Below are 9,903 nucleotides of genomic sequence, written 5' to 3' on the forward strand. Positions count from 1 at the left end.
TTTAAAATTTTCATTTTTTTATTTCTAAAAGAATTCGTTTTAATTATGAAAATTTTCTAAATTTGAATATTTTTCACGTTTGAACGGTTTTTAAATTTGAACGGTTTCCAGATTTGAACGGTTTTCAAGTTTGAACATTTTCTTAATTTGAACAATTTTTAAAATTTAAATTTTTTCATATCTGAAAAATAAAAATAAACAAAATCGAAAAATAGAAAAGCAGAAAAAAACAGAAAAAAAAACGAAAAACGAAACAGAAAAGAGAGAGAAAACGAAAACAAAAAATGCCTACCTGGGCCAGGCCCATACCCGCGCGGGTGTGTGCGGTGGCCGGTATCCACCGACCTGGTCGGTGTATAGGTTTCCCGTCAACGCGCACAACATCCACCGCCCCTGCCACCCACGTTTCCCATCGAGCCTAAGAGCATCTCCACTCGTGCCCCCGTCGAGGCCCCCGGCGAGCGTTTTTTCCATCCGGACGGCGTAATTCGGCCCAGTCGCGCCCCCGGTTCCTCGTTTTCGTCCGGATTTGGCCCTTCATCCATCCGGCGAGCCCACGCCACCCCCGGCCCCCGGGAGCGCTCGGGGACTCCGGACGAGTGAAAAGCGGGGAAGGGCCCGATCCGTCGGTGACTCGACGCACGAACCCCACCGCCACGTCGCTCAAAATCTCCCCCACCCCTCGTATCTCTCTCGCCGCCGGCACCACCCCGCCGGCTTGTTGCCCGGATTCCGCCGCCCCTCCTTCCACACCCTGCCTATATTCCGCCGTCTTTGGACGACGGCCTATCCGGCTGCTCTTCCGCCGGCCTGTTTTCCGGCCCGCTTGCTCCTCGTCCCTCGCGGCTCGGGTTGCCTCGACCACGCCCGTCGAGTGTTCGTCCATTTGCCTCGCCGGCCATGGACTCGGACAAAGAGGAGGAGCAGATGTTCGTCGAGCTTATGCAAGAAGAGATGGCGGCGGCCGCCCAAGACGACGAGCACATGATGATCCTTGGTTGCTTGGCAAGCATGTACGCCGGACCGGCAACCGGGTCGACGTGGTGGGTCGGCACGAGGTTGCCGGAAGTGCAAGCCGAGACAGCGAATGGAGGGCTACTCGCATGTTGTACGCCGACTACTTCGCCGACAATCCATTGCACGGTGAGAGTGTTTTCCGGCGTCGTTTCGGGATGAGCGTAAAGCTATTTACGCAAATTGTGTATGCCATCCGCCACTTTGATCCCTACTTTAGATGCAAGGCGGATTGCACTCGGTTTGGTTGGATTTTCGTCACTGCGAAGTGCACAGGTGGCTATGAGGATGCCGGCATATGGAGCTCCCGGTGATACTGCAGATGACTATCTTCGGATGGCGGAGTCCACCGCCCTTGATTGTTTCTACCGGTTCTGCAGGGCCGTCATAGCAGTGTTCGGGGACTACTTCTTGAGATCACCCACTGTCAAAGACACTCAGAGGATCCTTGCAACAAATGAAGCTAGGGGTTTTCCAGGGATGCTTGGAAGCATTGACTGCATGCATTGGCAATGGAAGAACTGTCCGTTTGCGTGGATCCAACAATGACATCAACGTCCTAAACTGCTCCCCGGTCTTTTCCAAGCTTGTTGAGGGTCATGCTCCTCCGGTGGACTATGTGATCAATGGTCGGCACTACAACAAAGGATACTACCTTGCAGACGGTATCTATCCAAAGTGGGCAACATTTGTGAAGACTATCTCCAACCCCGGCACCCCCAAACTTTGCGAGTTTGTCAAGAAACAAGAAGCTAGCCGAAAAGACGTCGAGCGAGCATTTGGTGTCCTCCAGCAGAGATTTGTCGTCGTCCGGTTCCCCGCTATGACTTGGTCCAAAGATCGGATGTGGGAGGTGATGAACTGCTGTGTGTGCCTACACAATATGATTATTGAAGATGAGCGAAAGCATCCGGTTCCTCTGGCTGAGAAAGAAGCACCATATGAGAGAGAGGGTCCTCTTGCACAGCCTAATCACCAGGTGCCTCCATCATGGGCCGCCTTCTTTGCTATGCGCCAGGAGATTCGAGACTCTACAATGCATCATCTGCTGCAAGATGATCTGGTGGAGCACATATGGAGGCTCCGAGGCAACGCCAACGCCAACTAGTCTGTCTTAATTTGTTTGAAAAATTGTGAAATTGTGTGCTTCATTTGTTTCAGCACTTGTTAAACATTGTACTGATTATCGCCGAATTTGTTTCAGCAATTTTCGTACTCTTGTTTGCCGAACTTGTTAAATTTTATATTGAATTTGTTTGAAATATGTCAAATGGTCGAGGTTGGGGGTTTCTGCCGGGGGACGGCTGGAACTTCGGCGCTCCCCACGCCAAATCTTCATCCAATCCGGACGAAAATTTCGCCGGATTTGGGCGTGGGGAGCGCCAACGAGTGGGGATGCTCTAACCGCTCGGTTCGCCCCTTCGCTCGCATGCACGGCCGCCCGCGCCCCGCCGGGCCCACGCGCCGGTCGCTAGCACGCGCTGCTCCCCTGCGTTTCATCCTGCACCTGCTTCCGCACGAGCGCCACCACCAGGCTGCACGCTTGATTCCGCGCAAGATTCCTGTTGATTTCTCAGAGAAATTCATGCATCGCACTCAGATTCCGCGCAGATTTTTTTCCCGACCGGTACTTTCGGCCAAGATGCGGTAATACCGGCCCCCGGTACTTCCGGTCAAGTTCCGCCCTTGTTCTGAAAACAACAATTTTGGTTGCAGTAACCCTTGGCTCCAATTCGTGTATTTCTGAAACTAGACCGGTACTACCGCCCGGAGCGACTTTTGACAGCAGTTTTGACCCAACTTCATCAACTTTTGACATCCCACTTTGACCCAACTTTTGAAAACTTTCCGGAGTCCGTTTGACTTCAAATTTGACCATAATCTCACACCACTTTGACTCCAATGTTGACAATCTTTCCGAGCCCGTTTGACTCCAAAATTTTGACAACTTCGACCGCTCGTTTTGACCCAAATTTTCCGACTTTTGTGTCCGGATTCTATCGTGGAGTGCATTGGTTGTCTATTTGCTCCCGCACCTTGATGTCTACGGGTGCTTCTATTCTTGTAGACAGTGTTGGGCCTCCAAGAGCAGAGGTTTGTAGATAGCAGCAAGTTTCCCTTAAGTGGATCACCCAAGGTTTATCGAACTCAGGGAGGAAGAGGTCAAAGATATCCCTCTCATGCAACCACCGCAACCACAAAGCAAGAAGTCTCTTGTGTCCCCAACACACCTAATAGGTGCACTAGTTCGGCGAAGAGATAGTGAAATACAGGTGGTATGAATAAATATGAGCGAGTAGTAACGGCGCCGGAAAAGTGCTTGCCGGCGTAGTTGATGGTGGTAATATTGCGGACGAGTAGAGATGCGGTAGAAACAAGAAACAAGCAGCGATAGCGATATTTAGGAACAAGGCCTAGGGATCATACTTTCACTAGTGGACACTCTCAACATTGATCACATAACAGAATAAATAGATAAATGCTAAACTCTACACTCTCTTCTTGGATGATGAACACCACTAACTATGTAGGATTACACGAACCCTCAATGCCGGAGTTAACAAGCTCCACAATATTCGATGTTCATATTTAAATAACCTTAGAGTGCATGACAGATCAACATAACCAAACCAAGTACTAACATAGCATGCACACTTGTCACCTTCACGCTACGAAAGGAGGCATAGATCACATCAATACTATCATAGCAATAGTTAACTTCATAATCCACAAGAGATCACAATCATAGCCTACGCCAAGTACTACACGATGCACACACTCGTCACCATTACACCGTGCGGGAGGAATAAACTACTTTAATAACATCACTAGAGTAGCACGCAGATATATTGTGATACAAAACACATTGCAATCATAAAGGGATATAAATAAGCACTTCACTATGCCATTCATAACGGTGAATAAGTATTCGTGAAATATAGTCTAAGAGACCCACACGGTGCACACACTGTCACCTTTACACACGTGGGACAAGGAGTCTCCTGAGATCACATAAGTAAAACCCACTTGACTAGCATAATGACATCTAGATAACAAGCATCATCATATGAATCTCAATCATGTAAGGCAGCTCATGAGATTATTGTATTGAAGTACATAGGAGAGAGATTAACCACATAGCTACTGGTACAGCCCCGAGCCTCGATGGAGAACTACTCCCTCCTCATGGGAGACAACAGCGTTGATGAAGATGGCGGTGGTGTCGATGGAGGAGCCTTCCGGGGGCACTTCCCCGTCCCGGCGGCGTGCCGGAACAGAGACTCCTGTCCCCCAGATCTTGGCTTCGCGATGGCGGCGGCTCTGGAAGGTTTTCTCTAGTTTCGTCGAACGTCCTAGGGTTTTCGCGACGGAGACCTTAAGTAGGCGGAAGGGCAAGGTCGGTGGAGTCCTGGTGGGACCACACACTAGGCCGGCGCGGCCAGGGCTTGGGCCGCGCCGCCCTCATCGTGTCCCCACCTCGTGGCCCCACTTCGTTTGCCCTTGGACTTCGGAAGCTTCGTGGAAAAATAGGACCCCGGGCGTTGATTTCGTCCAATTCCGAGAATATTTCCTTACTAGGATTTCTGAAACCAAAAACAGCAGAAAACGAGAACTGACCCTTCGGCATCTCGTCAATAGGTTAGTTCCGGAAAACGCATAAATATGACATATAATGTGTATAAAACATGTAGATATCATCAATAATGTGGCATGGAACATAAGAAATTATCGATACGACGGAGACGTATCAGCATCCCCAAGCTTAGTTCTGCTCGTCCCGAGCGAGGTAAACGATAACAAAGATAATTTCTGGAGTGACATGCCATCATAACCTTGATCATACTATTGTAAGCATATGTAATGAATGCAGCGATCAAAACAATGGTAATGACATGAGTAAACAACTGAATCATAAAGCAAAGACTTTTCATGAATAGTACTTTCAAGACAAGCATCAATAAGTCTTGCATAAGAGTTAACTCATAAAGCAATGAATTCATAGTAAAGGTATTGAAGCAACACAAAGGAAGATTAAGTTTCAGCGGTTGCTTTCAACTTATAACATGTATATCTCATGGATATTGTCAATGTAAAGTAATATAACAAGTGCAATATGCAAGTATGTAGGAATCAATGCACACAGTTGATACAAGTGTTTGCTTCTGGGATAGAAAGAATAGGCAAACTGACTCAACAATAAAAGTAAAAGAAAGGCCCTTCGCAGAGGGAAGCATTGATTTCTATATTTGTGCTAGAGCTTTGGTTTTGAAAACAAGAAACAATTTTGTCAACGGTAGTAATAAAGCATATGTATCATGTAAATTATATCTTACAAGTTGCAAGCCTCATGCATAGTATACTAATAGTGCCCGCACCTTGTCCTAATTAGCTTGGATTACCGGGATTATCGCAACACACATGTTTTAACCAAGTGTCACAAAGGGGTACCTCTATGCCGCCTGTACAAAGGTCTAAGGAGAAAGTTGCATTGGATTTCTCGCTTTTGATTATTCTCAACTTAGACATCCATACCGGGACAACATAGACAACAGATAATGGACTCCTCTTTAATGCATAAGCATGTAACAACAATTAATGTTCTCATATGAGATTGAGGATATATGTCCAAAACTGAAACTTCCACCATGATTCATGGCTTTAGTTAGCGGCCCAATGTTCTTCTCTAACATTATGCATGCTCTAACCATTAAATCAGTGGTAAATCTCCCTTACTTCGTACAAGACGAACATGCATAGCAACTCACATGATATTCAACAAAGAGTAGTTGATGGCGTCCCCAGGAACATGGTTATCGCACAACAAGCAACTTAATAAGAGATAAAGTGCATAAGTACATATTCAATACCACAATAGTTTTTAAGCTATTTGTCCCATGAGCTATATATTGCAAAGGTAAAGAATGGAAATTTTAAAGGTAGCACTCAAGCAATTTACTTTGGAATGGCGGAGAAATACCATGTAGTAGGTAGGTATGGTGGACACAAATGGCATAGTGGTTGGCTCAAGGATTTTGGATGCATGAGAAGTATTCCCTCTCGATACAAGGTTTAGGCTAGCAAGGTTATTTGAAACAAACACAAGGATGAACCGGTGCAGCAAAACTCACATAAAAGACACATTGTAAACATTATAAGACTCTACACCGTCTTCCTTGTTGTTCAAACTCAATACAAGAAATTATCTAGACTTTAGAGAGACCAAATATGCAAACCAAATTTTAGCAAGCTCTTTGTATTTCTTCATTAATAGGTGCAAAGTATATGATGCAAGAGCTTAAACATGAGCACAACAATTGCCAAGTATCAAATTATTCAAGACATTTTAGAATTACTACATGTAGCATTTCCCGATTCCAACCATATAACAATTTAACGAAGAAGATTCAACCTTCGCCATGAATACTATGAGTAAAGCCTAAGGACATTGTCCATATGCAACAGTGGAGCGTGTCTCTCTCCCACACAATGAATGCTAGGATCCATTTTATTCAAACAAAACAAAAAAAAACAAGCCGACGCTCCAAGCAAAGCACATAAGATGTGATGGAATAAAAATATAGTTTCAGGGGAGGAACCTGATAATGTTGTCGATGAAGAAGGGGATGCCTTGGGCATCCCCAAGCTTAGACGCTTGAGTCTTCTTAAAATATGCAGAGGTGAACCACCGGGGCATCCCCAAGCTTAGAGCTTTCACTCTCCTTGATCATATTGTATCATCCTCCTCTCTTGATCCTTGAAAACTTCCTCCACACCAAACTCAAAACAACTCATTAGAGGGTTAGTGCATAATAAAAATTCACATGTTCAGAGGTGACATAATCATTCTTAACACTTCTGGACATTGCACAAAGCTACTCGGACATTAATGAAGCAAAGAAATTCATCCATCATAGCAAAAGAGGCAATGCGAAATAAAAGGCAGAATCTGTCAAAACAGAACAGTCCGTAAAGATGGATTTTATTGAGGCACCAGACTTGCTCAAATGAAAATGCTCAAATCGAATGAAAGTTGCGTACATATCTGAGGATCACTCACGTATATTGGCATAATTTTCTGAGCTACCTACAGAGAGGCAGGTCGAAATTCGTGACAGCAAAGAAATCTGTTTCTGCGTAGGAATCCAAATCTAGTATGAACCTTACTATCAACGACTTTGCTCGGCACAACAATGCACAAAACTAAGATAAGGAGAGGTTGCTACAGTAGTAACAACTTCCAAGACTCAAATATAAAATAAAGTTACTGTAGCAAAATAAACACATGGGTTATCTCCCAAGAAGTTCTTTCTTTATAGCCATTAAGATGGGCTCAGCAGTTTTAATGATGCACTCACAAGAGATAGTATTTGAAGCAAAAGAGAGCATCAAGAGGCAAATTGAAAACACATTTAAGCCTAACATGCTTCCTATGAATAGGAATCTTGTAAATAAACAAATTCATGAAGCATAATGCAACAAGCATAGAAGGATAAAACAAGTGCAGCTTCAAGATTTTCAGCAAAAAGAGAGGTGTTTTAGTAACATGAAAATTTCTACAACCATATTTTCCTCTCTCATAATAACTTTCAGTAGCATCATGAGCAAACTCAACAATATAACTATCACATAAAGCATTCTTATCATGAGTCTCATGCATAAAATTATTACTCTCCACATAAGCATAATCAATTTTATTAGTAATAGTGGGAGCAAATTCAACAAAGTAGCTATCATTATTATGTTCATCATCAAATATAGGAGGCATATTGTAATCATAATCAAATTTATCCTCCATAACAAGGCGGTACTAAAAGACTACTATCATTATAATCATCATAAATAGGAGGCAAAGTATCATCAAAGTAAATTTTCTCCTCAATGCTTGGGGGACTAAAAAGATCATGCTCATCGTAACCAGCTTCCCCAAGCTTAGAACTTTCTATATCATTAGCAACAGTGGTGTTCAAAGCGTTCATACTAATATTACTACTAGCATGCAAATAAGATTCCATAGGTTTTTTAATTTTCGCATCAAACCATCCATGTCTTAAATCGGGAAATAGAATAAGAAGCTCATTGTTGTCCATTATGCCAAACTAGTGTAAACAAGAAACAAAAAGATGCAATTGCGGGATCTAAAGGAAATAGCTTCGAGCACACACACAACGGCGCCGTAAAAGTACTTTTACCTGGGACCGGAGTATGAGTGCCTTTTACCTTTCCTCCCGGCAACGGCGCCAGAAAAGTGGCTAGTTGCCGGGGTTGCCGGTGTGTGAGTGCCGTTTACCTTTCCTCCCCGACAACGGCGCCAGAAAAGTGCTTGATGTCTACGGGTGCTTCTTTTCTTGTAGACAGTGTTGGGCTCCAAGAGCAGAGGTTTGTAGAACAGCAGCAAGTTTCCCTTAAGTGGATCACCCAAGGTTTATCGAACTCAGGGAGGAAGAGGTCAAAGATATCCCTCTCATGCAACCCTGCAACCACAAAGCAAGAAGTCTCTTGTGTCCCCAACACACCTGATAGGTGCACTAGTTCAGCGAAGAGATAGTGAAATACAGGTGGTATGAATAAATATGAGCAGTAGTAACGGCGCCAGAAAAGTGCTTGCTGGCGTAGTTGATGGTGGTAATATTGCGGACAGTAGAGATGCAGTAAAACAGTAAACAAGCAGCGATAGCAGTATTTAGGAACAAGGCCTAGGGATCATACTTTCACTAGTGGACACTCTCAACATTGATCACATAACAGAATAAATAGATAAATGCTAAACTCTACACTCTCTTGTTGGATGATGAACACCACTAACTGTGTAGGATTACACGAACCCTCAATGCCGGAGTTAACAAGCTCCACAATATTCGATGCTCATATTTAAATAACCTTAGAGTGCATGATAGATCAACATAACCAAACCAAGTACTAACATAGCATGCACACTGTCACCTTCACGCTACGAAAGGAGGCATAGATCACATCAATACTATCATAGCAATAGTTAACTTCATAATCTACAAGAGATCACAATCATAGCCTACGCCAAGTACTACATGATGCACACACTGTCACCATTACACCGTGCAAGAGGAATAAACTACTTTAATAACATCACTAGAGTAGCACGCAGATATATTGTGATACAAAACACATTGCAATCATAAAGGGATATAAATAAGCACTTCACTATGCCATTCATAACAGTGAATAAGTATTCTGTGAAATATAGCCTAAGAGACCCACACGGTGCACACACTTGTCACCTTTACACACGTGGGACAAGGAGTCTCCGGAGATCACATAAGTAAAACCCACTTGACTAGCATAATGACATCTAGATTACAAGCATCATCATATGAATCTCAATCATGTAAGGCAGCTCATGAGATTATTGTATTGAAGTACATAGGAGAGAGATTAACCACATAGCTACCGGTACAGCCCCGAGCCTCGATGGAGAACTACTCCCTCCTCATGGGAGACAACAGCGTTGATGAAGATGGCGGTGGTGTCGATGGAGGAGCCTTCCGGGGGCACTTCCCCGTCCCGGCGGCGTGCCGGAACAGAGACTCCTGTCCCGCAGATCTTGGCTTCGCGATGTGATGACCCACAAGTATAGGGGGTGTATCGTAGTATCTTCGATAAGTAAGAATGTCGATCCCAACGAGGAGCAGAAGGTGTTGACGAGCAGGTTTTGATGAAGGATTCACTGTAAATGCTCACAAACAAGTATTCAGGGGGTTTTGATGTAACAGATGAATAAAGTGCAAGTAAGTAAAATGCGAGAGAAATAATTGCAGCGAGTGGCCCAATCCTTTTTAGCACAAAGGACAAGCCGGTTTGTTTACTTATAATGACCAAACGTTCTCGAGGACACACGGGATTTTAGTCTAGTGC

Source organism: Lolium rigidum, chromosome 7 (assembly GCF_022539505.1).
Source record: "Lolium rigidum isolate FL_2022 chromosome 7, APGP_CSIRO_Lrig_0.1, whole genome shotgun sequence".
NCBI lineage: Eukaryota > Viridiplantae > Streptophyta > Magnoliopsida > Poales > Poaceae > Lolium > Lolium rigidum.